The sequence below is a fragment of the Cetorhinus maximus genome, chromosome 7 (genome assembly GCF_964194155.1).
Source record: "Cetorhinus maximus chromosome 7, sCetMax3.hap1.1, whole genome shotgun sequence".
NCBI classification, from domain to species: Eukaryota; Metazoa; Chordata; class Chondrichthyes; order Lamniformes; family Cetorhinidae; genus Cetorhinus; species Cetorhinus maximus.
The window spans coordinates 74,522,989-74,548,648 of NC_135885.1; the positions used below are offsets into that span (position 1 = coordinate 74,522,989).

At 43.7% G+C, this 25,660-nt stretch overlaps 1 protein-coding gene across 3 annotated transcripts in view; it reads right to left on the reverse strand.

Moving 5' to 3' along the window:
- The window catches only part of sytl2a (synaptotagmin-like 2a), a 160,025-nt gene extending 146,941 nt beyond the window's left edge, over positions 1-13,084 (reverse strand). For all 3 annotated transcript variants that reach the window (XM_078545715.1, XM_078545714.1, XM_078545716.1), the window contains exon 1: positions 12,960-13,084. The gene's annotated coding sequence lies outside the window, so the exon portion shown is untranslated. The remainder of the gene's footprint in view (positions 1-12,959) is intronic.
- Between the last annotated feature and the right edge of the window lie 12,576 nt (positions 13,085-25,660).

The following is a 25,660-nucleotide window of genomic DNA, read 5'->3' on the forward strand; positions in this document are numbered from 1 at the left end:
CTGCTGAGGGAGGCAAGGGAGGAGATTGCAGGGGCTCTGACCCAAATTTTTAATTCCTCTCTGGCCACAGGGGAGGTGCCAGAGGACTGGAGAACAGCTAATGTGGTTCAGCTATTTAAGAAGGGTTGTAGAGATAAACCAGGGAACTACAGGCCAGTGAGTCTCTCGTCAGTGGTAGGGAAACTATTGGAGAAAATTCTGAAGGAGAGAATCTATCTCCACTCGGAGAGGCAAGGTTTGATCAGGGATAGTCAGCATGGCTTTGTCAGAGGGAGGTCATGCCTAATAGATTTGATTGAATTTTTTGAGGAGGTGACCAGGTGTATAGATGAGGGTAGTGCAGTTGATGTAGTTTATGAATTTCAGCAAAGCCTTTGACAAGGTCCCACATGGGAGACTTATAAAGAAGGCAAATGCACATGGGATACAGGGTAATTTGATAAGGTGGATTCAAAATTGGCTTAGTTGTAGGAGACAGAGGGTGATGACAGAAGCATGCTTTAGTGACTGGAAGCCAGTGTCCAGTGGCGTACCACACGGATCTGTGCTGGGTCCCCTATTATTTGTCATTTATATAAACACATAGATGACTATGTGGGGGGTAGGATTAGTAAGTTTGCGGATGACACAAAGATTGGCCAGGTAGTTAACAGTGAGGTTGAGTGTCTTGGGCTACAGGAAGATATAGATGGGATGGTCAAATGGGCAGATGAGTGGTAGATGGAATTTAACGCTGAAAAGTGTGAGGTGATACACTTTGGAAGGAGTAATTTGACAAGTATTCAATGAACGGCATGGCACTAGGAAGTTCTGAGGAACAAAGGGATCTTGGCGTGTGTGTCCATAGATCTCTGAAGGCGGAGGGGCATGTTAGTGGGGTGGTGAAAAAGGCATATGGGACACTTACCTTTATCAATCGAGGCATAGATTACAAAAGTAGGGAGGTCATGTTGGAGTTGTATAGAACCTAGGTGAGGCCACAGCTGGGAGTACTGTGTGCAGTTCTGGTCGCCACATTATTAGGAAGGATGTGATTGCACTGGAGGGGGTGCAAAGGGGATTCACCAGGATGTTGGGATGAAACATTTAAGTTATGAAGAGAGGTTGGATAGACTTGGGTTGTTTTCGCTGGAGCAGAGAAGGCTGAGGGGCGACCTGATCGAGGTGTACAAGATTATGAGGGGCATGGACAGGGTGGATAGGGAGCAGCTGTTCCCCCTAAGTTGAAGGGTCAGTCACGAGGGGACACAAGTTCAAGGTGAGGGGCAGGAGGTTTTGGGGGCGGGGGTGTGTGTGTGCGATGTGAGGAAAAATTTTACCCAGAGGGTGGTGACGGTCTGGAATGCACTGCCTGGGAGGGTGGTGGAGGCGGGTTGCCTCACATCCTTTAAAAAGTACCTGGATGAGCACTTGGCACATCATAACATTCAAGGCTATGGGCCAAGCGCTGGTAAATGCGATTAGGTAGGTAGGTCAGGTGTTTCTCACGTGTCAGTGCAGACTCAATGGGCCGAGAGGCCTTTTCTGCACTGTGTGAAATATAAAACAGAACCATGAAATGTGGAGAACACAGGGCTGTTCTCTAACACCACTTTTGTGGCCTTTAAGTGGAGTGTAATTCAGGAACTCCCTTATTGGGAAAGAAGGGATTATATGTATACACACGAAAAAAGGCAGGTTACTAAGATAAAAGCAAAAAACTGCGGATGCTGGAAATCCAAAACAAAAATAAAAATACCTGGAAAAACTCAGCAGTTCTGGCAGCATCTGCAGAGAGGAGCACAGTTGGCGTTTCGAGTCCGTATGACTCTTCAACAGAACTGTTGAAGTCATACAGACTCGAAACGTTACCTGTGTTCCTCTCTGCAGATGCTGCCAGACCTGCTGAGTTTCTCCAGGTACTTTTATTTTCAAAAAGCTAAAAGCTACTGCGGATGCTGGAAATCCAAAACAAAATAAAAACAGAATTACCTGGAAAAACTCAGCAAGTCTGGCAGCATCGGCGGAGAAGAAATCAGTCAACGTTTCGAGCCCTCATGGCCCTTCAGCAGAACTGAAGCATAGTTTCAACAAGGGAGAAATATAAATTGGTTTAAGGTGGGTGGGGGGGAAGAGACACATTGAGGGTGTGGTGTGAGCAGATAATCAAAAGATGTCAGAGACAAAAGGGTCAAACACCTCTTTGACCCTTTTGTCTCTGACATCTTTTGATTATCTGCTCACACCACACCCTCAATGTGTCTCTTCCCCCCCACCCACCTTAAACCAATTTATATTTCTCCCTTGTTGAAACTATGCTTCAGTTCTGCTGAAGGGCCATGAGGGCTCGAAACGTTGACTGATTTCTTCTCCGCCGATGCTGCCAGACTTGCTGAGTTTTTCCAGGTAATTCTGTTTTTATTTTTATTTTCATCCTGGTTACTCATGTGCAACCCCTAGTGGCTGGTATGGCACAGCACAGCAGAAGGATTGGAGCTAACCTGGCCCAGTCTTCATGCTGGGGGTCGGGGGAGGGGTGGTTGAAAGGACAACTGTGAATGAAGATGTGGGAATTCCAGCCAATTTTCTGAATGTTAGCTATTCCCATCTCCAAAATATGCTCTCCCTCGCCATTATTAATAAAAGATAAAGGCATTTAGTGTCATGAAGAGGAAAAAGGTAAAAAATGCTGAATATCACACTACAACATTAAAGGCAATTTAGAAAGAAGTACCAGACAAGGTTGCTAAAGTTGATCAAAAACATGTATTTGCATACATTGTACACTCCCAATGTACACTCCCAATATCCTTATGATTACTAAATTTACATAAAGCCACCAAATTATTTTACTGAAATTTAAATTAAAAAGGCCTATTTGACAGCATATTTTACGCATGGAAAGCTAGCACCTTATTAACAAATTGTCATATGTCACACTATAAACATCTTGCAAATTAAAGGGCAACAACCTCTGCCATTTAACATTTCTTTCCCCATCTAAAGCTTTGTGCAAAAAAAAGTAGAATGTTTCAAAATGCTTCCTTTTACAATGAAAAAAAAAATGTATGCAAATAAACAACCTTCCAGTTTGATAATATCCTTATTGTTTACTGTGACACATTTAAAAAAGCATATTAAAAATGCAGCTGGGATATTTCCTTTGAACATGCCAAGATGACCTTTCAGATTCATGCAAGGTACAACAGAACCTCTGCACCAGTATCAAAATCAGGCCAGTCAACCATCTGTTTTCATACACTAAAGCTATATATATTAAAGGAAATCGCAGCCAACATGTTAGTACCATTTTTGAATGCATTCTAGGAAAGCATGGCCACTGGTAGCCAGCATGTAAAGCAGTTCCTTTCTCAAGAACTTAAAAATGCTTTTCACTTCCACATTATCCCACCAGCAAACTTCTGGAATCTCGAGTCACGTGGCCAACCTTCATGCAGGAACATGTTGCTTTTCTTTTAAAATTGTGAGGGGAAACACACTGATCCCAATCCTGTCCTCAAATGACATTGCCATTTGCCATTTTCTTGAGCGTTTGGATAGTTCTTAGAAGGAGCAGCCTGGTTGATTGCTCTGTTTACCCAGGACATTTCTTCCTCAAATCTGATTACAATTCACTAAAATCAGCAGACAGGAATAAAGACCCCTCAAGACTTTTCTGGATCATGTAGACTATTACCCACTAATCCTCAGTCGACTGATATTATAGTCAGTAAATAAAAATGAGAATAAATATTATAATAGTTATTTCTACATTGCCACAGTTACAAAAAGTTCTAATCACATCAAGCCATTAGTTTACATCCCTGACAGAAATAAGGTACAGTGCTTTACTCAAATCCAGTAAACATTGTGCACCATGCACTCTTGCTTTCCTTCTCCATGAAGGAAAATTCAAGCCATGTAGTCCGAACCTCAACTTGTGAACCTCTCCATAAAAGTCCATAGAGACAGACATTCTTTCCTCTCCACCCCCGAAAGCCGCCGATTAATTCTCCCTCCTCTTGGGAGGTTTTTGCTTTATTTTGGAAGATTGGCACATTCCAGTGTCCCTGTATAAGAATCGATTACAACCGACTTGCTTATTTCTCATGTGACCTGCACTGGAGATTAGGCTCTGAAGATCATCTTACAAAAATCATTCCCATCTTTCACCAGAATACCTCAAAACAATGCATATTTCAGAAATGCATTGGAAATGTTCTTAGCTTCAATGTGTTCAAGATCTAACCCAATATACATTAACCAAAATTGGAAACGATTGGCACTAACAAGTACGCAAAAGAACTTTAGTACAGTTATACAAAAATAGAATAGTCAATCAAGACAGGAAAGCTTTTATAACCAATAAGATTTTAAAAGGAAGGCAGATTTCCTGCTTTTCCTCAACTATTTATTCATTAACTGTCTTTCAGGAATAAGATAGTATTACATGAAAATATGTGCTAATTTACATTAAAGTCTTAACCATCAACATCTGTAAACTTGTTACAGTTAGAATTTAATACTGGTATAACTAACTTTTTAACATATTTTCTCCTGCACCATGTTACTATCCTCAACTAGGAAAGTGAAACAAGTTATTCAGTGTTTCAACAGTAACAAACAGAAACTTCTAGTATAGTTTTCTTCCCTCCTTTCCAAAGGAAACTAATATGAAGGATGCCAACATTATCCAACAGCTGCCTCGCAACTCTAAGTGCGGGGTAGAAGACAAGCAACTTGCATTGTTTGTGTGCATTAATGTAGAAGAAAAACAGAGCATGACCAAGTTATAAAATGTCAATATATTGCCAAAGACTACAAGTAGAATTATGATTCAAATTACGCTGCCTTTAAAAAGATGATAAAGAACATATATCAAGCTTAAAGTTAGGAAAAGTGAACCAAAAATTTTAAGGACGTTTTTGAAGGTGGAAACACAAGTACAAAGGATTGTCGAGGGAGTTCCAGAGACTACAGTTAAGGTAACATGGCCTACAGTAACGCTTTGCCAGTAAAGGCAAGACACAGTATTGGGCGGGGGGGGCCACACACACACACACACACACACACACATACAACACTAGAGTTGAAACACCAAAAGGTGTGGGACAAAATGCAAGGTTGGAGGAAATTGCAGAAGGAGGATTTGAGGAGAATAGAATTTCAAATTCAAGCTTGGGAGGGGGTTGAGATAGAGGAATTAAAAAGGGAGCCATAGTAGATAAATCAGGAACAAAAAATGTAATGGGTAAATGAAATAGTCCAGGTCAGGATATGGATGACTGAGTTTTGAGATTAACTTTTATGAATGAGGGTCTGGGCAAAAGTGGGGATGGAAGTAGTGGGCAGAGGCAGGCAATACTGCAGTAGTGAAAGCAGCCAATAAATATGTGCTTTGTAACCACATTGAAAAGGGCTCCAAGATCTTGCATAGTCTGATTTAGTTTGAGCTACTGACCAGAAAAAGGGATGGAGTCAATGACAAGACAACTTAGAGGACCAAAAACTACTGCTCAGTCTTCAATGTTCAGCCGAGGGAAATTTTGTCACAAAGTACAAACAAACAGTTTGATTAAAAAAAAGTGTGGGTCAAGGGAAGTGAAGTGTCTTCAACATACATTAGAAAATGCCCTTGACCTGCAGATGTTGTTACCAAAAGGATGAACTATACTTAGATCAGGAAGAGAAGGGAAATAGTATCTCCTTTGAAAAATGGAGGAGTTTGTGCCCAAGTGGGAGGGAAAGCCTTTGCTGGAGATGTGTTCGTTACAATGGGATAGTGCAATTGCCAAGGTGCATTTAGATAATGGAGGTCATTTAGCCCATCTAGATTATCCTTTCATAGAAACTAATGGTCTCCCCATCACAGCATGCAACTGCTTAGAATGATTCAGATTTTGCTTTCATAACCCTATCTCACATAAGCATTTTCCATCTCCAGTCCTTAACTAATGCTTTACTAGCATGTACCTTTGCTTCCTTTCCTATATTCATGGTTTTAACTTCAATTAGTACATAGGAGTCCAATGTTTTCTCCCCTCCATTAATTCAACTTCAAATGATGTTCCAGTGGAAAGTCACATGAAATGTTTCACAGCTACTATGAGAACAGAGTTTGCAGCTTGTTGCCTAAGATGTAGCTATTTATTGGACTTCGCTACAAGAATGCGTATTTGATGACAGTGCATCTTTAAAAGGACATGATGGCATAATGTCTGAACATGACAGACAGAAGCTCAAATATTTCTGTACAATAATGGAGAAAATTGCAGGAAGGAAACCACAATCATTTATTTTCTTCCTAATTCATCATTGCCTGCCATGCAGACATTACTGAGAACAATTCCATTTATCTTTTGATATACAAAAAAGTTCCGAGATATGCAACAATATTCAATTGCTGAAACTCCACCGACTAAAATATTTTAAACAGTTTATTATATTCTTAGCATGTACAAACATCATATGATTTTCAATAGAGGAGAAACTAGCAAGGCCAGCCCAACCCACTGAAACGCAATGACTATGTGAATTCTCTGAACATTTGTTGTGCTTGAGGTGAATGAGTCAGTTGAATAATGGAACATCTCCACTTTTGCTGCATAATATCAGCACCAATCATGCCATGATCCTAATTTAGTAGATTTCAAGGTACACCATCACAAAATTAAAAGTAGTTGAACTCCTGGCAACACAAGTTTTGTATTTACATATTCTAGCTTGGCAAGGCCTTAATTCCAGTACTGAAAAATCTTGTGTTCCTTGCTCCGATATGTTTGAGTACGCTTTGCCATACATGTAAAATATGAATTGAAGTGGTTGGCACAGGGTGGGTGGAATATCAATTATGCAAGTTTGAAAATTAGGAGGTTAACTGAAGTCATTAAATCCATAACATCCTTTGGACAGATAGTATTAAAACAAATGTCTATGATTTAATCCAAATATTCCTTAAGGATTCACATTTAAACTTGTTAATACCTTCCTTAATTGATCCTAACAAAAAGTTTGCAGCCTGAGAGCCTCTGCACCAAGTTCCAAATCTGGATGGTTCGTTTCTACAGGAACTGGGATTTGGCAATCTTAGTTAAGGTTCAATTAGCTTTGCATAACTCAACAGTTGCAAATTTCGTTTTCACTGTAGTATGTATGACTCAAGTCACTGTACTGTAAAGACATTGGTTCTCAGTTAGTCATCCCATCCAGGTGATTGTAAAGCCAGACAGAAACCCATTAGCAGTTTCTGTGTATAACAATGTCTTAATTTAAAACACACTATTTCACAATCTATAGATTTTTAAAACCCAAACTTAACACCCAAGTTACAATTTGATCTTTTTTACTCTTTTCACCTAGGTTTAATTTTCAAAAAGAAAAAATTACCAAGTAAAGTCCACCAGGGAGGACAGCCAACTTTACATTACTGGAATCAATGTAGTAAAGCCCATGTAATACGTATCCCAGCATGACCATTGCACTATAAAACGTGTATACAATCTCCAGGATTACTCAAATGCGAGCTTTTGCCACACACTTGCGTTTGCCACAATTTGTGCTGGTACAGGCCATTATGCTTCTCCCGTCATTCCATCTGCTGAAGTCCTGGAACTAACCTATAAAGGGTTAGTGAACAACAGAATATGATTCACATATGAAAAAGTTAATTAATGAAAATTTTAAAAAGTGCTACCCCAAAAATTGTTTTAATTCCTAAACTATCAAAGACTTTAAAAAATCTACAAGCACCAAGTGTGGAATTAAAAATTACAAATAAACCAAATAAATGCTGAGACAAGATTATTTTTCCACCTACAAAACTAAAATATTTCAGCGTACGTTCAAAAGAAATTAGCTAGAGCATGACTATTAGTAGCATGGAATTAGCAGCAGAATCTCCCAAAGAGCAAACATCTCCACACTACTCCAATTACATTAAGGTCTTCCAAATATTTCAAAATTTCTTTTCCTCTCCCATATTGTATCTGGTACATTTAAAGGGGGAAAAAGCTGTCTTTTCCATATTCATATACATGAAAATTCCTTACTTAGTATTTTTATTTAAAGTGCACAACTGTCAAAAAAGTTTGCTAACAGATACAAACTAGGATAAAAATAAAAAAAACCATGCAACATAGGAACATAAATTAGGAGGAGAAGTAGATCGATCAGCCCTTCAAGCCTGCTCTGCCTCGTGATCTTTTACTTCAGTTCCAATTTCCGGCACCAAACCCACATCTCTCAATTTCCTTAGTATCCAAAAATCTATCAACCTCAGACTTGAATATACTCAGCAACAAAGCACCTACAACTCTCAGGGCAGAATTTCAAAAACCCTTTGAATGAAGACATTTCTCCTCATCTCAGTTCTAAATGGCTGACCCCTTACCCAGAGTGTGATCTCCAGTTCTGGACACCCAGCCAGGGGAAGCATCCACCAAGATAAAAGCAAAAAACTGCGGATGCTGGAAATCCAAAACAAAAACAAAAATACCTGGAAAAACTCAGCAGGTCTGGCAGCATCTGTGGAGAGGAACACAGTTAACGTTTCGAGTCCGCATGACTCTTCAACAGAATGAAGGAAAAATAGAAAAGGGGTGAAATATAAGCTGGTTTAAGGGGGAGTGGGACAAGTAGAGCTGGATAGAGGGCCAGTGATAGGTGGAGATAGCCAAAAGATGTCACAGACAAAAGGGCAAAGAGGTGTTGAAGGTGGTGATATTATCTAAAGGAATGTGCTAATTAAGGGTAGAAAGCAGGACGGGCAAGGTACAGATAGCCCTAGTGGGGGTGGGGTGGGGTGAAGGAATCGAAAAAGGCTAAAAGGTAGAGATAAAACAATGGATGGAAATACATTTTAAAATAATGGAAATAGGTGGGAAAAGAAAAATCTATATAAATTATTGGAAAAAACAAAAAGGAGGGGGAAAAATCGGAAAGGGGGTGGGGATGGAGGAGAGAGTTCATGATCTAAAATTGTTGAACTCAATATTCAGTCCGGAAGGCTGTAAAGTGCCTGGGCGGAAGATGAGGTGCTGTTCCTCCAGTTTGCATTGAGCTTCAGTGGAACAATGCAGCAAGCCAAGGACGGACATGTGGGCATGAGAGCAGGGTGAAGCGTTGAAATGGCAAGTGACAGGGAGGTCTGGGTAATGCTTGCAGACAGACCGAAGGTGTTCTGCAAAGCGGTCACCCAGTCTGCGTTTGGTCTCTCCAATGTAGAGGAAACTGCATTGGGAGCAACGAATGCAGTAGACTAAGTTGAGGGAAGTGCAAGTGAAATGCTGCTTCACTTGAAATGAGTGTTTGGGCCCTTGGACGGTGAGGAGAGGGGAAGTGAAGGGGCAGGTGTTGCATCTTCTGCTGTTGCATGGGAAGGTGCCGTGGGAGGGGGTTGAGGTGTAGGGGGTGATGGAGGAGTGGACCAGGGTGTCACAGAGGGAATGATCCCTACGGAATGCCGCCGGAGGGGCGGGGGGGGGGTGAAGGGAAGATGTGTTTGGTGGTGGCATCATGCTCATTTCTTGCTATCTTGACTCCATTCTCTCTCCCCTTGTCCAGTCCCTTCCCACCTACATCCGTGAATCCTCTGACACCCTACATCGTATCAACAATTTCCAGTTCCCTGGCCCCAACCGCCTCCTCTTCACCATGGACATCCAATCCCTCTACACCTCCATCCCCCCACCGGGATGGTCCAATGACTCTCTGCTTCTTCCTTGAACAGAAGCCCAAACAATCCCCATTCACCACTACTCTCCTCCGTCTGGCTGAACTTGTTCTCACACTGAACAATTTCTCCTTAAACTCCTCTCACTTCCTCCAAATAAAAGGTGCGGCTATGGGTATCCGCATGGGCCCCAGCTATGCCTGCCTCTTTATGGGGTATGTGGAACATTCCTTGTTCCAGTCCTACTCCGGCCCCATCCCACAACTCTTTCTCCGGTACATCGATGGTTACTTCAGTGCTGCTTCATGCTCTCATCTGAACCTGGAAAAATTTATTAATGATGCTTCCAATTTCCACCCCTCCATCATTTTCACACGGTCCATCTCTGACACTTCCCTTCCCTTCCTTGACCTCTCTGTCTCAATTTCTGGTGATAGACTGTCCACCAATATCCATTACAAGCCTACCGACTCCCACAGCTACCTCGACTACAGCTCCTCACACCCCGCTTCCTGCAAGGACTCCATCCCATTCTCTCAGTTCCTTCGCCTCCGTCGCATCTGTTCTGATGATGCCACTTTCAAAAACAGTTGCTCTGACAAGTCCTCCTTCTTCCTTAACCAAGGTTTTCCACCCACGGTGGTTGACAGGGCCCTCAACCGTGTCCGGCCCATCTCCTGCGCATCCGCCCTCACACCTTCTTCTCCCTCCCAGAAACATGATAGGGTCCCTCTTGTCCTCACTTATCACTCCACCAGCCTCCGCATTCAAAGGATCATCCTCCGCCATTTCCGCCAACTCCAGCATGATGCCACCACCAAACACATTTTCCCTTCACCCCCACTGGCGGCATTCCGTAGGGATCGTTCCCTCCGTGACACCCTGGTCCACTCCTCCATCGCCCCCTACACCTCAACCCCCTCCCACGGCACCTTCCCATGCAACCGCAGAAGATGCAACACCTGCCCCTTTACTTCCCCTCTCCTCACCGTCCAAGGGCCCAAACACTCATTTCAAGTGAAGCAGCATTTCACTTGCACTTCCCTCAACTTAGTCTACTGCATTCGTTGCTCCCAATGCAGTTTCCTCTACATTGGAGAGACCAAATGCAGACTGGGTGACCGCTTTGCAGAACACCTTCGGTCTGTCTGCAAGCATTACCCAGACCTCCCTGTCGCTTGCCATTTCAACACTCCACCCTGCTCCCATGCCCACATGTCCGTCCTTGGCTTGCTGCATTGTTCCAGTGAAGCTCAACGCAAACTGGAGGAACAGCACCTCATCTTCCGACTAGGCACTTTACAGCCTCCCGGACTGAATATTGAGTTCAACAATTTTAGATCATGAACTCTCTCCTCCATCCTCACCCCCTTTCCGATTTTCCCCCCTTTTTGTTTTTTCCAATAATTTATATAGATTTTTCTTTTCCCGCCTATTTCCATTATTTTAAAATGTATTTCCATCCATTGTTTTATCTCTACCTTTTAGCCTTTTTTGATTCTTTCACCCCACCCCACCCCCACTAGGGCTATCTGTATCTTGCTCATCCTGCTTTCTACCCTTAATTAGCACATTCCTTTAGATAATATCACCACCTTCAACACCTCTTTGCCCTTTTGTCTGTGACATCTTTTGGTTATCTCCACCTATCACTGGCCCTCTATCCAGCTCTTCTTGTCCCACCCCCCACTTAAACCAGCTTATATTTCACCCCTTTTCTATTTTTCCTTAGTTCTGTTGAAGAGTCATGCGGACTCGAAACGTTAACTGTGTTCCTCTCCACAGATGCTGCCAGACCTGCTGAGTTTTTCCAGGTATTTTTGTTATTGTTGTTAAGCATCCACCAAGTTCCTTAAGAATTTTGTATATTTCAGTGTGATCACCTCAAATTCTAAACTCTAGAGACTAGAAGTCTAGTCTGTTCAATCCCTCCTCATAGGACAATCCTGTCACCCCAGGAATCAGTTTAGTAAGCCTACATTGCACTCCCTCCAAGGCAAGTACGTCCTTCCTTGGCAAAGAGACCAAAACTGCACACAAGTATAATTTCATTATTGCAGTAGCTCAAAAATCTTCTGCAGCTTGACATTCCTAGACAGGGATTTTTGGCTGTGAAGTGACAACTTACATTCACACCACACAGATGGCAGGCAATAACCATCTCCAACAAGAGAATCTAACCATCTCCCCTGACCACTCAATGGCATTACCATCACCCAATCCCACACTATCAACATCCTGGCAGAGCCAAGGCATTACCGATTCAATATGCATCTTTCAAAAGTTAAAATTCTTTTTAAACAGGTAAGAATTGCTAACTTAAATTGCATAGTTAAAATACCCTGGCAACGTCTCCCAATGTGTTAAAGTTAGAGATGAAAGCTTCACTTTTTAGTTATTTAAAAAATCTTTTGCTACTATTTTGTTTGCACTTCAGTCCCACGCTCCTGATCTACGGACACCCGGTGCGGAAGGGGGTCGGGAAGGAGGAGGACCTCCTCGTGAACCTGCTCCTGGGCCTGGCCAAGTTGGCCATCAACAGGTCCAGGCAGCGGGCGATCGACGGGGGAGTCCCGCCCGACTGTTTGTCCCTCTTCCGCGGCTACGTTCGCGGCCGGATGTCCCTGGAAAGGGAACACGCCGCGTCTGCCGGCACCATCGAGGCCTTCCGTGCCCGGTGGGCACCGGGGGGACTGGGGTGTTTTGTTGACCCCTTTAATCACATTTTGGTTTAATGTTTGTAAGTTTCCTTTAAACTTTGTCCTTGGTTTACAGCTGACCTGACTTAGGGGCTGTGCTTGATTTCTCCCTTGTTTTTGTTAATTTAGTTTATTGTTTTGACACAAAAGAAATTTAAAAAGGTAAAATATCTATAAATGGTGTTAATTTCACAGCTAAAAATCCTACTTTACACAGCCGATGTGCGGTTTGGAATAGTACTTGTGAATGGAATTGACACCCTATGCCTCCAGAAAAGGGCAGTTCTTTCTAAAAGCACAGTATCATATTTTATTTTAGTGTAGATTCTCCTATTTAAATTGTGACTATCAGCCTGTGCGCATTTCGATAGTAAGCATACAATTTACATATATAAATGTGCCTTTAAAGCAAGTTAGTAAAAAAAAACTAATTTTCACACTTTGTTACTCCCCTCACTGCTAATCCATAAACCTACACTTCCGTGCTAACATTACCACTCTTCATGAACAAGCAGTTTAACTCACCAACACAAACCTCGTCCCAAAACAAACTCACAGTACAGATAACACATCAGAAGCTTTTAAGCTGGTTCCTGTGCTAAACACTTTACCTTCTCAAAACCAGCGTACAACAAAAGTCCGACGTTGAGCTTGTCAAAAGGGTGTTTTAACGAAAAGTTCCGAGTGCACTCAGGGCTGACCAATCTGCAGTCTCCACCCTACATTCCTCTGACACTCACACCCAACTATGCAAGGTTGCATGCAAAAGAAGGAGTGGATCCTGACCTGGATTCTCCACCCAATGCCTGATCCCTCAACAAACCCAGGTAAATAAACAAGGTCGTGAAACAGAATTTATACGGCGGACTGGTAATTGTTCTTCCCTGAGTAAGAATCCCATTATGAAACAAAAGCAGAAAATGCTGGTAAAACTCAGCAGGGGCTGAAGAAGGGTCATATGGACTCGAAACGTTAACCCTGTTTTTCTCTCCACAGATGCTGCAGGACCTGCTGAGTTTTCCAGCATTTTCTGTTTTTGTTTCAGATTTCCACCATCCGCAGTATTTTACAAGAATCACATTATGTCCTTTTGAACCTGTATTGATTTATTTCAGTTCTTTTTTTACAATTTGGTTAATAGCCAGCGATTATTGAAACTAACGATTATTTGGTCCGATGTTTTTTTTCGATGGGTTGTGACGGATCAATTTGAACTGCCTTGTTTTTTCCACGAGTTACCTTCAAACGTTGAATCTCGAAGGCCTGTTGTTATATTCCTCCAAATGGTTTCACGATCATTAAAAGACAAGGGCTTTCATCCTATAAATGAGAATGTCTTCCGCTTTTAAAATTAAATTAATCAAACACTCCCAGGTCGTTTTACCAGAAAGTGAAACTCCACTTTTTTCTGCTTCAACAATATGCCTCTTGCACACAGCATCTTCACAGCAAACAAAAACCCAAAAGCTTTCACAAATAGATGTAAAGGAAACCTCAGGCGAAGACCCTCAAACTGGATTTCTTTCTTTTTGTTTTTCTACACATAAGGAAGGAGTTCTAGATCAATAAAAGCCTTTGCCATTCTAAAACTTGTAACCCTTCGATTTTCCCTTGCCCTGGTGGGAAATGTCTCCCCACTGCTGAGCGTCTCACCACTCGACACAACCCAGATGAGGAACTGAGTGGGGCTTAAACCCTTGACCACGACCAATTTAATGACAAACAACACTGCGCCAGAGGAGTTGGGCAGTGTTTAAGAAATTGTACTCCAGCAAGCAGCAAGGGGACCTTCAGGAAAAGAGAGGAGATAATTTGAAAACAATGTGTTGGAAAGTAAAACAAAAACAGAAAATGCTGAAAATAGCAGATCTGGCAGCGTCTGCGAAGAGGGAAACAGAGTGCACACGAACCTGAAACATTAACTCTGTTTCTCTCTCCACAGATGCTCCCAGACCTGCTGTGTATTTCCAGCATTTTCCGGTTTTATTTCAGATTTCCAGCATTCGTAATATTTGGCTTTAATATTAAAAAGTAAACACTGCTAGCATCATTGTGGAGAAATGATAGAGGAGTTATTAAGATCAACGTTCAAGGGAGCATTAGTGAAAGTCAAAATGTATCACTTACACAATTATTGTTATATTATTAGAGAAAGTAAAGCTGGAGATCATTTTCACTCCCACAGACATGATTAGCATCTCCACTAGATGTGGGTTTTGTGTCTTGAAAGCTACTTGGATAGCAAGGTGGAATAATATTTGCTCAAATCAGTAGTACCTATGAAGTTGAATTTAATGATGTGTGAATTAAATAAATAAAAGTTCATAATGGCATAATGAGTGAATGCACCACAGGAATGGTCTTTCATTCCCTAAACGTTGTTGGTTCCACCCATCACATAATGCCTCCTCCTCAATTGGCTGCTCCAATGCTATTTGCTAATACTGAAGCCCTAATTTTAACCTGTGCTTGAGGGCAGTGTGCAGGAGCCTGATTGGGAGGGAAGCACCCTTGACAACACCAGTATGAAACCTGGAAGAATTTTACCTCTCCGCCACCTCTCCAGCTGACTCCTGCCCAAAGCTGATGGAGATCATTTTGAGACCGATGGATGAGGTTGGGAATTAGGTGTGATGCAGGACTAAGGAAATGTGATTTGGCAGAATTAGTGACTGGGAGATGGGGGAAGTTCTAACAATTGCAGTCAGTGGAGGGAGGAAAGCCCTAAGCAAAGGGTGTCCAAGGTTGGAACCAAGAGGAGCACTCCTGTGCCACTGACCCCAAAAGGTAACCATAAAATAGTGAAAATATTGAACTCAACTAGGCAAATTCTGACCATAAGTTTAGCTGTGGCTCTGGAAATATGCCAATTTATTATATGACGAGGCTGCAAACATGGTAGGAACGTGAAGTTTGGTGGCAAACTATCATTTTAACACCTACCCTTTAACACTTTAACATTTTAACACTAACCTTTGTACTGGGTAGGCAGGGTAAAATTTGTGGCTTTAATGTCATCTGACCTCTTCTTGTAACTAAAAGTTCATATTGAGGTCAGAAGTGGAGATGTTTGCTGATGATTGCACAATGCTCAGCACCTTTCGCGACTCCTCAAACACTGAAGCAGTCCATGTCAAAATGCAGCAAGGCCTGGACAATATCTAGACTTGGGCTGACAACTGGCAAGTAACATTCGTGCCAGACAAGTGCCAGGCAATGAACATCTCCAAGAGAGAATCTAATCATCGTCCCTTGATGTTCAATGGCACTACCATCACTGAATCCCCAACTATGAACATCCTGGGGGTTACCATTTGCCAGAAACTGAACTGGACTAGCCATATAAATACTGTGGCTGCAAGAGCAGGTCAGAGGCTAGGAATCCAGCACTGAGTAACTCACCTCCTGACTCCCCAAAACCTGTCCACAAGACAGAAGTCAGGAGTGTGGTGGAATACTCCCCACTTGTCTGGATGAGTGCAGCTTCCACAACACTCAAGAAGCTTGACGCCATCCAGGACAAAGCAGCCCGGGGTTGGGGGGAGTGAGGGGGAGGGGGCTGTGATAGATCCCCCTGTGGGGGTTGGGGAGAGAGTGAGGGGGAGGGGGCTGTGATAGATCCCCCTGTGGGGGTTGGGGGAGAGTGAGGGGAAGGGGGTTGTGATAGATCCCCCTGTGGGGGTTGGGGGGAGAGTGAGGGGGAGGGGGCTGTGATAGATCCCCCTGTGGGGGTTGGGGGGAGAGTGAGGGGGAGGGGGCTGTGATAGATCCCCATTGGCACCATATCTACAAACATTCACTCCCTCCACCACTGATGCACAGTAGCAGCAGTGTGTACCACCTACAAGATGCACTGTAGGAGTTCACCAAGGCTCCTTGGACAGCACCTTCCAAACCCAGAACCACCACCATCTAGAAGGACAAGGGCAGCAGATAGATGGGAACACCATCACCTGGCAGTTCCCCTCCAAGCCACTCACCACCCTGATTTGGAAATATTTCACCGTTCCTTCACTGTCACTGTGTAAAAATCCTTCCTAGCAGCATTGTGGGTGTACCTACACCACATGGACTGCAGCGGTTCAAGAAGGCAGCTCACCACCACCTTCTCAAGTGCAGCTAGCGATGGCCAATAAATGCTGGCCCAGCCAGCAAAGCCCATATCCCTTAAGCCCATAAAAAAAAAATGATTTGAAAGATGATGTGAAAAAATACAATATTTGATATGGCACAGAGCCATACATCCCAGAATGGCTCATGTGCAATTTTCAGCCACTGGTTTGTTAGCTGATTTCAACTGGGGTAGCAGCAGGTTAACATAAGAAATAGGAGCAGGAGTAGGCCATTTGGCCTCTCGAACCGGCTCCGCCACACAATATGATCACGGCTGATCTGATTGTGACCTTCTCTGCTTGCCTCTCATATCCCTTGACTCTCTTGTCAACCAAAATTCTGTCTAAATCAGTCTTGAATGCAATCAATGACCCAGCTGACACTGCTCATTGGGGAAGAGAATTCCAAATGCTAACTACTTTCTGAGAGAGGTTCTTCCTCATCTCCATCTTAAATGGGGGGTCCCCTTATTTTTAAACTGTGCATCCTAGTTCTAGATTTCCCCCACAGGAGGAAACATCCTCTCAGCATCTACCCTGCCACGCCCCCTCAGCATCTTATGTTTCAATAAGGTTACCTCTCATTCTTCTAAACTCCAATGGGTATAGGCCAAATCTGCTCAACCTTTCCTTATAAAACAAGCCCCTCATCACAGGAACCAACCTAGTGAACCTTCTCTGAACTGCTTCCAATGCAAGTATATCCCTTCTTAAGTAGGGTGAACAAAACTGTACACAGTACTCTAGGTGTGGCCTCATCAATGCACTGTACAGCTGTAGCAAGACTTCCCTACTTTTATACTTCATGCCCCTTGCAATAAAGACCAACATTTCATTTGCCTTCCTAATTACTTGCTGTATCTGTATCCTGGCTTTTTGTGATTCATGCACAAGAACACCCAGATTCCTCTGTACTGCAGCATTCTGTAGTCTCTCTCCATTTAAATAAAATTCTGCTTTTCTATTCTTCCTGCCAAAATGGACAACCTCACATTTTCGCACATTATACTCAGCCTGCTAAATTTTTGCCCACTCACTTCACCTATCTATATCCCTTTGCAGGCTCTTTGTATCCTCCTCACAACTTGCTTTCCTACCTACCTTTGTCTCATACAAACATACAAATTAGGAGTAGGAGTAGGCCATACAGCCCTTCGAGCCTACTTCACCATTCAATAAGATCATAGCTGATCTGATTGTAACCTCAACCCCATATTCCTGCCTACCCCGATAACCTTTCACTCCCTTTTTAATCAAGAATCTATCTAGCTCTGCCTTAAGAATATTCAAAGACTCTGCTTTCGCCACCTTTTGAGGAAGAGAGTTCCAAAGCCTCACGACCCTCTGAGAGAAAAAAATTCTCCTCATCTCTGTCTTTAAGAGTACATCAGAAGTATCATAAGCAAATTTGGCTACAATACAGTCCATCCCTTCGTTCAAGCAATTTTAATAAATCATAAATACTTGAGGTGCCAGCTCTGATCCTTGTAGCACTCCATTAGTCAGAGCTTGCCATTCTGAAAATTACCCATTTATCCTGATTTTCTGTTTCCTGTTAATTAGCCAGATATACTACAGTTCAATTCAGCACCTTATCGCTCGGTAGGGAAAGTAATGTCCTATGTATGTGTGGATGCGTGGTGAGGGCAGGATTGGTTTAGCTGTGTTGTTCCAGAGGGTTCAATAACCTGTCCAACCTAGATTTACACCTGAGAATAACCACCTGACAAGCTATAGGAGGACTAACAGCACCGATCAACAGTACAGCAGAGAGAAATGGTCAAAAGGGGAAAAAAAAGACTGTTTTTGTGTTAAGGTTTTTATTAACAGTTCATTTGTCAAAAATAATTATATATGGACTAATTTATATTGAATGCCAAATGCCAGAACTTCATGTTATAATTCTGCATTGGCATCAGCTGATACCTGTGTCACATTTTAAAGTATAAATACTCCACCCCATATAATGAAAGCAAAATGTTCTCCTTCCGCAATCAGACACTTAATGAGATATGCTTCCAAAGCAGAGCAAACAATCAGATGAAAGCTTTGCTCAGTAATATGAAATCTGTAATTATGTCATTTCATTCTACTTGCCAGTACTTGTAATCCTCATTAATACCAAGCTATTCTTCAGAAATATAAGCTTTACTTTTATCATTTGCAAAGACATGCAAAAGTCTGCATAAGAAGATTTTTTTAATCCATTCATGGGAGGTGGCCGTTTCTGGCAATGACAGCATTTATTACTCATTCCTAATTGCCCTTGAGAAGGTGGTGGTGAGCCACTTTTTTCAACCGCTACAGTCCTACTGGTGTCGGTACGTTAGGAAGGGAGTTCCAGGATTTTGACCCAGCAGCAGTGAAGGATTGGCAATATATTTCCAAATCAGGATGGTACATAACTAGGAGGTGTTTCCTTGTGCCTGTTGCCCTTGTTCTTCTAAGTGGCAGAGGTCATAGGTTTGCAAAGTGCTGTCGAAGGAAACTTGGCAATTGCTGCAGTGCATCTTGTAATTAGTGCAGACATGGTGCACCAGTGGTGAAGAGAGTGAATGTCTAAGGTAGTGAATGGGGTGCCAGTTAAGCAGGCTGCTTTGTCCTGGATGGTGTTGAGCTTCTTGAGTGTTGGAACATCACTCATCTAGTCAAGGGAAGAGCATTCCATCACACTCGCTGAAGATGCAACCATGAGATTAATTGTAGCCACTCCACCATTTCTTGGCTGAGATGAACTAACTCAATGCTGACCAGAAATCAAATCTGGGATCTTCCTAGTCTGCATCAAACCTGGGATCTTCCTAGTCGGCATCAATCAATTACTCGCTGGATAAACCTTTTAGGCTAATTGAGTGTGAATCATCTCTTTTTAAAAGTCAAAGAGTGGCCCTGTGATTCCATTGGAGTATGACTGGACTTCTGCTGTAACTAGCAGGAGACTGCCAGGATTGGCAGGGATGTGGCAAATGGCCATTTATGGCATTAATGTTACTGGTGGGAAACCAGGAGTAGTCTAGTAGAATTTGAATGTTTTTTGTCAATTTGTTTTCAAATGTACAGCAAATAATAAAGTTGTACAAACCTTTTAGAACCCAATAATGTTTTATCCCTTCCTTACCTTCTTTCTGAATGTGATGATTCATGGGATGTCACACACAAGTGATCACTCTATAACAGTAAGTCTAGACAACAGTAAGCTATTCAACAGTGGGATCATGGACAAGCCTAGCTATGTCCACTTGGTTCATTGGTTTTGATGAAAAGTCATCAGCCGGAATTTTCTGGCCCCCATTGGTGTCAGGCATTATGGCAGGTGGGTGGTGGGGACAATATGGCGAGATGGCCAAAAATCAGTTCCATGCTGTCGTGAAACCAGTTTGTGACTCTCCACTCCACCCTTCAATGGCGGTCCGTGTTTCCCGCCACCGCATGTTGGGAACCTAATTTCAATACTTTAGCATCTCATTATAAGCCCTGCTCGCCGGAATCATCCCCCCACATTAGATCATCTGGGCGTGATTGCACACCGACATGTTTCACAACTGTATATAAGCAACGTGCACCTGGCGAGCTACATTTCGCTTGGGACTTCAAGGCTTGTTTGCTTACCTTGCTTCCGGCAGCATCCACAGTCATCATCATTAGGTTTCACGGGCAGCACCAAACTACTTTTAGGGGGGCTCACGCACAGGTCTCTACCTACCAGACCTGGTAAAGCAAGGGTGACTTTTCAATGGTTGCAGGGTGAGGGTTTGCTTGGGGAAGGAGGAGAAGTGGCCTCAGGCAAGGGCAGAGGCTGCAGGGTGAGAGCTGTACTGAGGAAGTGCGGTGCCACAGGGTGTGTGTGGGGGCATGTTGATCTGTGCAAGTGGTTTCAAAATGGTCCGGGCTGAGGAGGCAGTCTCCAGAGGAGATGAGGCCAGATGGAGATGTAAGGATGTATGTGAGAGAGTGAGTAGTGATGTCCTTTGAGCTGGCAGTGAGTGAGATGCCAGTGTATGTGTGATGGCCTTATGTGTGTGTGAGTTTAGAGTGATAAGATGGTTGCCTTACCCTGGCAGCACGGATGAGATCATTCTTGTTTTCTGCACTGGATGGCCGACCTCTTGTGTGCAGCGTTGGCATTGACCACCATTGCCACCACCTCTCAAGCCGGAGTGGTGAGACTGATAGGCCTCCTGCAGCCAGAGCAAGGGTAGAGGACATCGCATTGGCCTCCATGCCATCCAAAAGGTGTCCCAGGGATGCATCACTGAATCAGGGGGCTGTGCTCTTCTTGGTTTTTGGGGCCATGTCTTTACTGGAGCAGTCCTGCGATGCAAGCGTTGAGAAGTGTGTGCGTGGTTGCAGTTTAAATATGACGCCCTGCATGAGGAAGCAGCAAGGTGACGCTGTGGCAGGCAAATAGGAGGCCGCCTGCCAGCAAGACGACGTATTTCCTCGGGCTGCATAATTAATGAGGTGGGAATGGGACGATACGGTGTGAAAATTCGCTATTCCGGCTGGTGGGTAAAATGACTTTTTTCCCACCTGCTACCACACTTTGTGCAAATCTGGGATGGTTCCGCCCAACACCTTGAAATGTCAACTCTGCTTCATTCTCCACAGGAGGTGCCTGACCTACTGATAGTCAAAATTTAAACAAGAAACAGAAAACGCTGGGAACTAAGTTAGATGGTCAAGTAATACAAAAAGCCATGCCACGAGAATCCCTTCAATTTAACACATTGAGGAATCATGCATTGGATATGTTAATTATTTAAAGTTCATACTCAGTTTCATCCTTTAGGGTTCTCACATCTTCCCTGAAGCCCTCTTACCATTATAGTCAAGGAAGAATGTCTTGTTGTTATGTTTACCATCTGCAGGGATGGCTATTCCGCTTTCCCATCTGCCAGCCCTCTCTGAAACCTCCTGCAGTCTTCCCAAAAATATTTGTAAAATATGTTTTCCTTCCTGTTTCACTTCAAATTATCTAATTGATCAGCTTAGGGTCACGCTCATTTTAGTCTGTGATAGCTAATCCTAAGGCCTGAACTTTTGCCACGGAAGCAGGAAACAGAAGCCATGTTTGATTTTGGGTCAGAAACCTGCCTCCAATAGGAAACTGATTAAAGTTACGATTTCCACAGGACAAGCCCTTAATTGATATGAAAACTAGTTCCCTGTCTAATCAGAGCCAGTGGGGACAGGAACGGAGGCAGGTCAGCTGAAGCCTGGGGGTGATTTAGACTCCCACAGCAGCCATCACTGAGGCTGCTGGCTGTCCTGAGGGAGAGATCTGCACTTTGCGCCAAAGCCTTCCACTGCACCAGGGGGAAGCGAGATGACTGAAAAGAATTGGAGGCTGGAACCAGGGCAAGGCTGTTCCTGCTCATTGATGCAGATCTGAATCTAATGCTGGAAGTAGTGAGGGAGAGGAGAGTGGTCTTCTACCCGGAGGTGCCAGGAGGTGGTCATCTACTGAAATCAAAGAGGCCGGGCACCAGGTTGCTACCGTCCAAAGTGGCAGGGGTGAGATGAGATGAACTGTAAAAGGTTCAATGACCTCATTCATTCTGGGAAGGTGACTGGAACACCAAACACACTGGAATAGTCTCAGGGCTTGTACCCTCCAGCAGACACACCAGCTGAGGAACCTCAGGGTGCATGCTGCTCCTGAACATAGAAGGGGTGTGCACCCAGGGCAATTACTGACCCCTCAGAATGGCTCACAGCCATAGTGCTATTGAGGACTTGTAACCACTTAGACATTCAGCTGCTAATGGGTAGGGGAAGATGATATTGAGCACACGGACCTAATCTCAATCGCTTTTGTTCTTGCAGGCAAAGCAGGCTCACAATGTGAGAGGAGGGCCCAGAAGGGAGGAAGGATGCCCTTCTTATACTCCATTACCTGCATGGTGCAGACAGCACTGGAGATAGCCAGGATAGTAGAGAGGGAGGCAGTTGGGCCTGGCAAAATAACAGCTCTTGTTGGACCTGGTGATTAAAGGGGAAATGTGGGTCACTAAGAAGGTGCAGTGCACTCCACCCCGTCCAATAACGTGTCGTGCACCAGAAGCATTGGGTAACCTCAGCACTGCAGAGGTTTCTGCTCTCCAGGACTACCTCTCATCATCCCTTCCTGTGTCTCCCACAGTTGCAGATCTCCAACTAACAGCACCCTCACCTTCTCCCTTCCTGGACCCAAAGCAGCACAAAGAAGAAGTAGTGCAGTCACACCTTACGAGCGCACCGTCCACCAGTGCAGATATTCTCACCTCAGCGGATCATTGCATGCGTGTAGATATGGTGGCACAGGGGAATGATCAAATCACTAGTATTCAGGAGTAGCTGCCAGAGGCAGAGAGAGCTGTGATCAGCAACACTAATGACACAGGATCCATGAGATACTGGGAATCCCAGGCCGGTCAGTGGCATTTGTGACATAGAGATCCTTGGAAGGGATGTCAGTCGCGTCCCAGCTAGTGTCTTCTGCCAGGGATCTGGTGTGTCCAGCAGGCTGAGGATGTCATGAAGGAGAATAAGGTGCCATCCCTCACAGACCATCCTCATCATCTTTGGCCTCCTTGGCCCCTCTGACAGAGGCAGCATCTGTGCAGCAGGGCCAAGTGATGGAAGCTGCTCCGGCAATGATGCAGGTCCAGCAACCTCTGCGGATGCTTCCATGGGCACCTCCATGACAAGGATGATTGGCACATGCATCTCAGCCACCAGGAGAGACAAATGAACAGGCTGTCTCCACTTATTCCGAGGGCACAAGGGGAGCAGCATGTAGGAGTGGCTGAGCACAGAGGCCATTGTGCTGCATGGAACACTGAGCATGTCATTAATCTTTTTACTGTATCTGTGCACTATTTTCTTCTCTTTGAACTTTATAAATGTTGACATGTTAAGTCACACTTCTGGGACTTTTATTGCTGTCACAGGGTAAGTGGTATGAAGTGGTTAAAAAAAAAGGGATCCTCCACAATGAGGACAAAGCCTCCGGGCATATGTGCTTTTTTTGTTGGCTATAAATGAATCGATGTTCCTGTCTGCATCTTCGATGCATGTGTTGGCACAGGTAGCTCAGACTCCTTTCCAAGCCTTCTCAACCTGGATCAGTTAAAACTTCCCTGAATCAGGAGATCCCTGACATTCATGGCATCTTCATGAGCCCTTCACACCCCAAACATGCCTGGCAACTTCTTTATGCAGCCAGAAAACTCTCTGTTCAGCGCCATCTCTCTCTGTCTCTACTTTCTCCTTCTCCCCTCTTCAATGAGTTGTCATTCTCCGTTGTCACGCTCCAGGGCCTGACCATCCTCAAGGTACACACCTCTCTGTAGGGCTATATTATGGACCGTGCAGCACACCACCACAATGACCAAGACCCTTACAGGAGGGTATTGGAGTGTGCCATCTGGCCAGTCAGGTACCAGAATTGCATCTTGAGACATCTGATTGCTCAGTGGTGGATCTGGTGAGCAGGTGGCTTTGGTTGTATAGCCTCTGTGCCTCTTTCTGAGCTTCTATGGTTGGGGGTGGGGGGTGCTGTGGGGTGGTGGTGGTGTTGAGTAGCCATTTCTTCAAGGGATATCCCTTGTTCCCTCAGACCCATCCACATACTTTGGGGCTGGAATGAAAATCTAAGGCAGTGTGGACTGGTGGAGGATGAAAAAACCATGACAGCTGCAGGAAAACAAGCACACATGAAGAAAGCTCTTACTATGGTTGCAAGCTATTGAGGAGATGGAAGCCCTTCCTGTTGATGGACCTCACTGGTTGGTTGCTGGGTGCCTTGATGGCCACATGGGTGTAGTCAATGATGACCAGCACTTAGGGGAATCCAGCAATGGCAATGAATCCCAATGTCCTCTGTGTCTGCAAGATTGTATCTGTTGTGAAATTAATGTACTGTCCAGTTCTTGCAAAGAGAACATCTGTGACCTGTGAGATGCAATGGTGTGTGGCCACTAAGGTTCTGCAGCTGATCCTTGGAAGGAGCCAGAAGTGAAGAAGTTCAAGGCCAAAGTGACTTTGATGGCTACTGGCAGAGGATGGTGACCAGTGCTGTGAGGTGTGAGGCCTTCGGTGCTGAGGGCACATATATTTGTGATCATCTTTTTTTTTCCCCGTTTGTTCATGGGACGTGGGCGTCACTGGCTAGGCCAGCATTTATTGCCCATCCCTAATCGCCCTTGTTCAGAGGGCATTTTTTAATAGTCAACTACAGCTTAAGATTTCCTTCCAGGACAGGTGGGTTTTTATGACAATCAACAATGGTTTCATTCCAGATTTTATAGAAATCAAATTTCACCATCTGCCATGGTGGGTTTTGAACCCACCCTCCGTTGATTCTTCAAGTCATGCTGTATTCCAAGGGGAATTCCTACTAGTACATCCACGTCTGTCAGTGAGGATTGTGCAGAAAACTTGAATAAAGGAAGAAGTCCTTCAGTAACAGTCACCTCCCTGTAGATTTTGGGAACTTTAAAAAATTATGGAAAGGATCAAAAACTTGTAGAATCATGGCAACAGCCAGTAGAAAATCAGTAACTAACCTAAATTACGTGCTAATCCCTTTAAATAGCACGGGTGAGTGGTACTTCCTGCTGCTGATTCAGCTGCACAAGCTTAAGAGAGGGCTTTAGCTGAAGTGTTGAATTCCAAAATGGCAGCGCTGGCATAAAATCAGCATTGCTCAGTGAGTGAATCAGGATTTGTCTGCTCCACAAACTTCCAGCAAATGCTCACTTTGCTCTTTGCTCTTTTGGAGCATCTGGCAATGCCTTGGCAATAAACCTTATTCATGAAGCAACATAAACTCAATAACCTTTGGTGCTCAAAAGTAGGATGTTCATGGTGGTCTGAACAGCTGAGTATCTATAGTATTCTCAAAAAATTATTCTCATAATTTGATCAGCTTCAGAGGCCATTGTGATTTCTTGTTATGATGCCATGAATGAGCTTTTACACTTTGCCTTTTGAGCTCATTAGAAGCAAAAGATTAGCATGGTATCATTTCACTTATAAAATATGGTTGTGAATTCAGCACAAGAAAACACTGAATAGATTTTTTTTCTCTCTAGAGATGTAATTCTCAAATCCAATTGGATTTTATTAAAGTTTTATGGAACTTCATCTTTAATATAGAGAAAGTATATTTGTGATTTTTTGCATAATATCTGAAGCTTGTATTTTATTTACTTTAG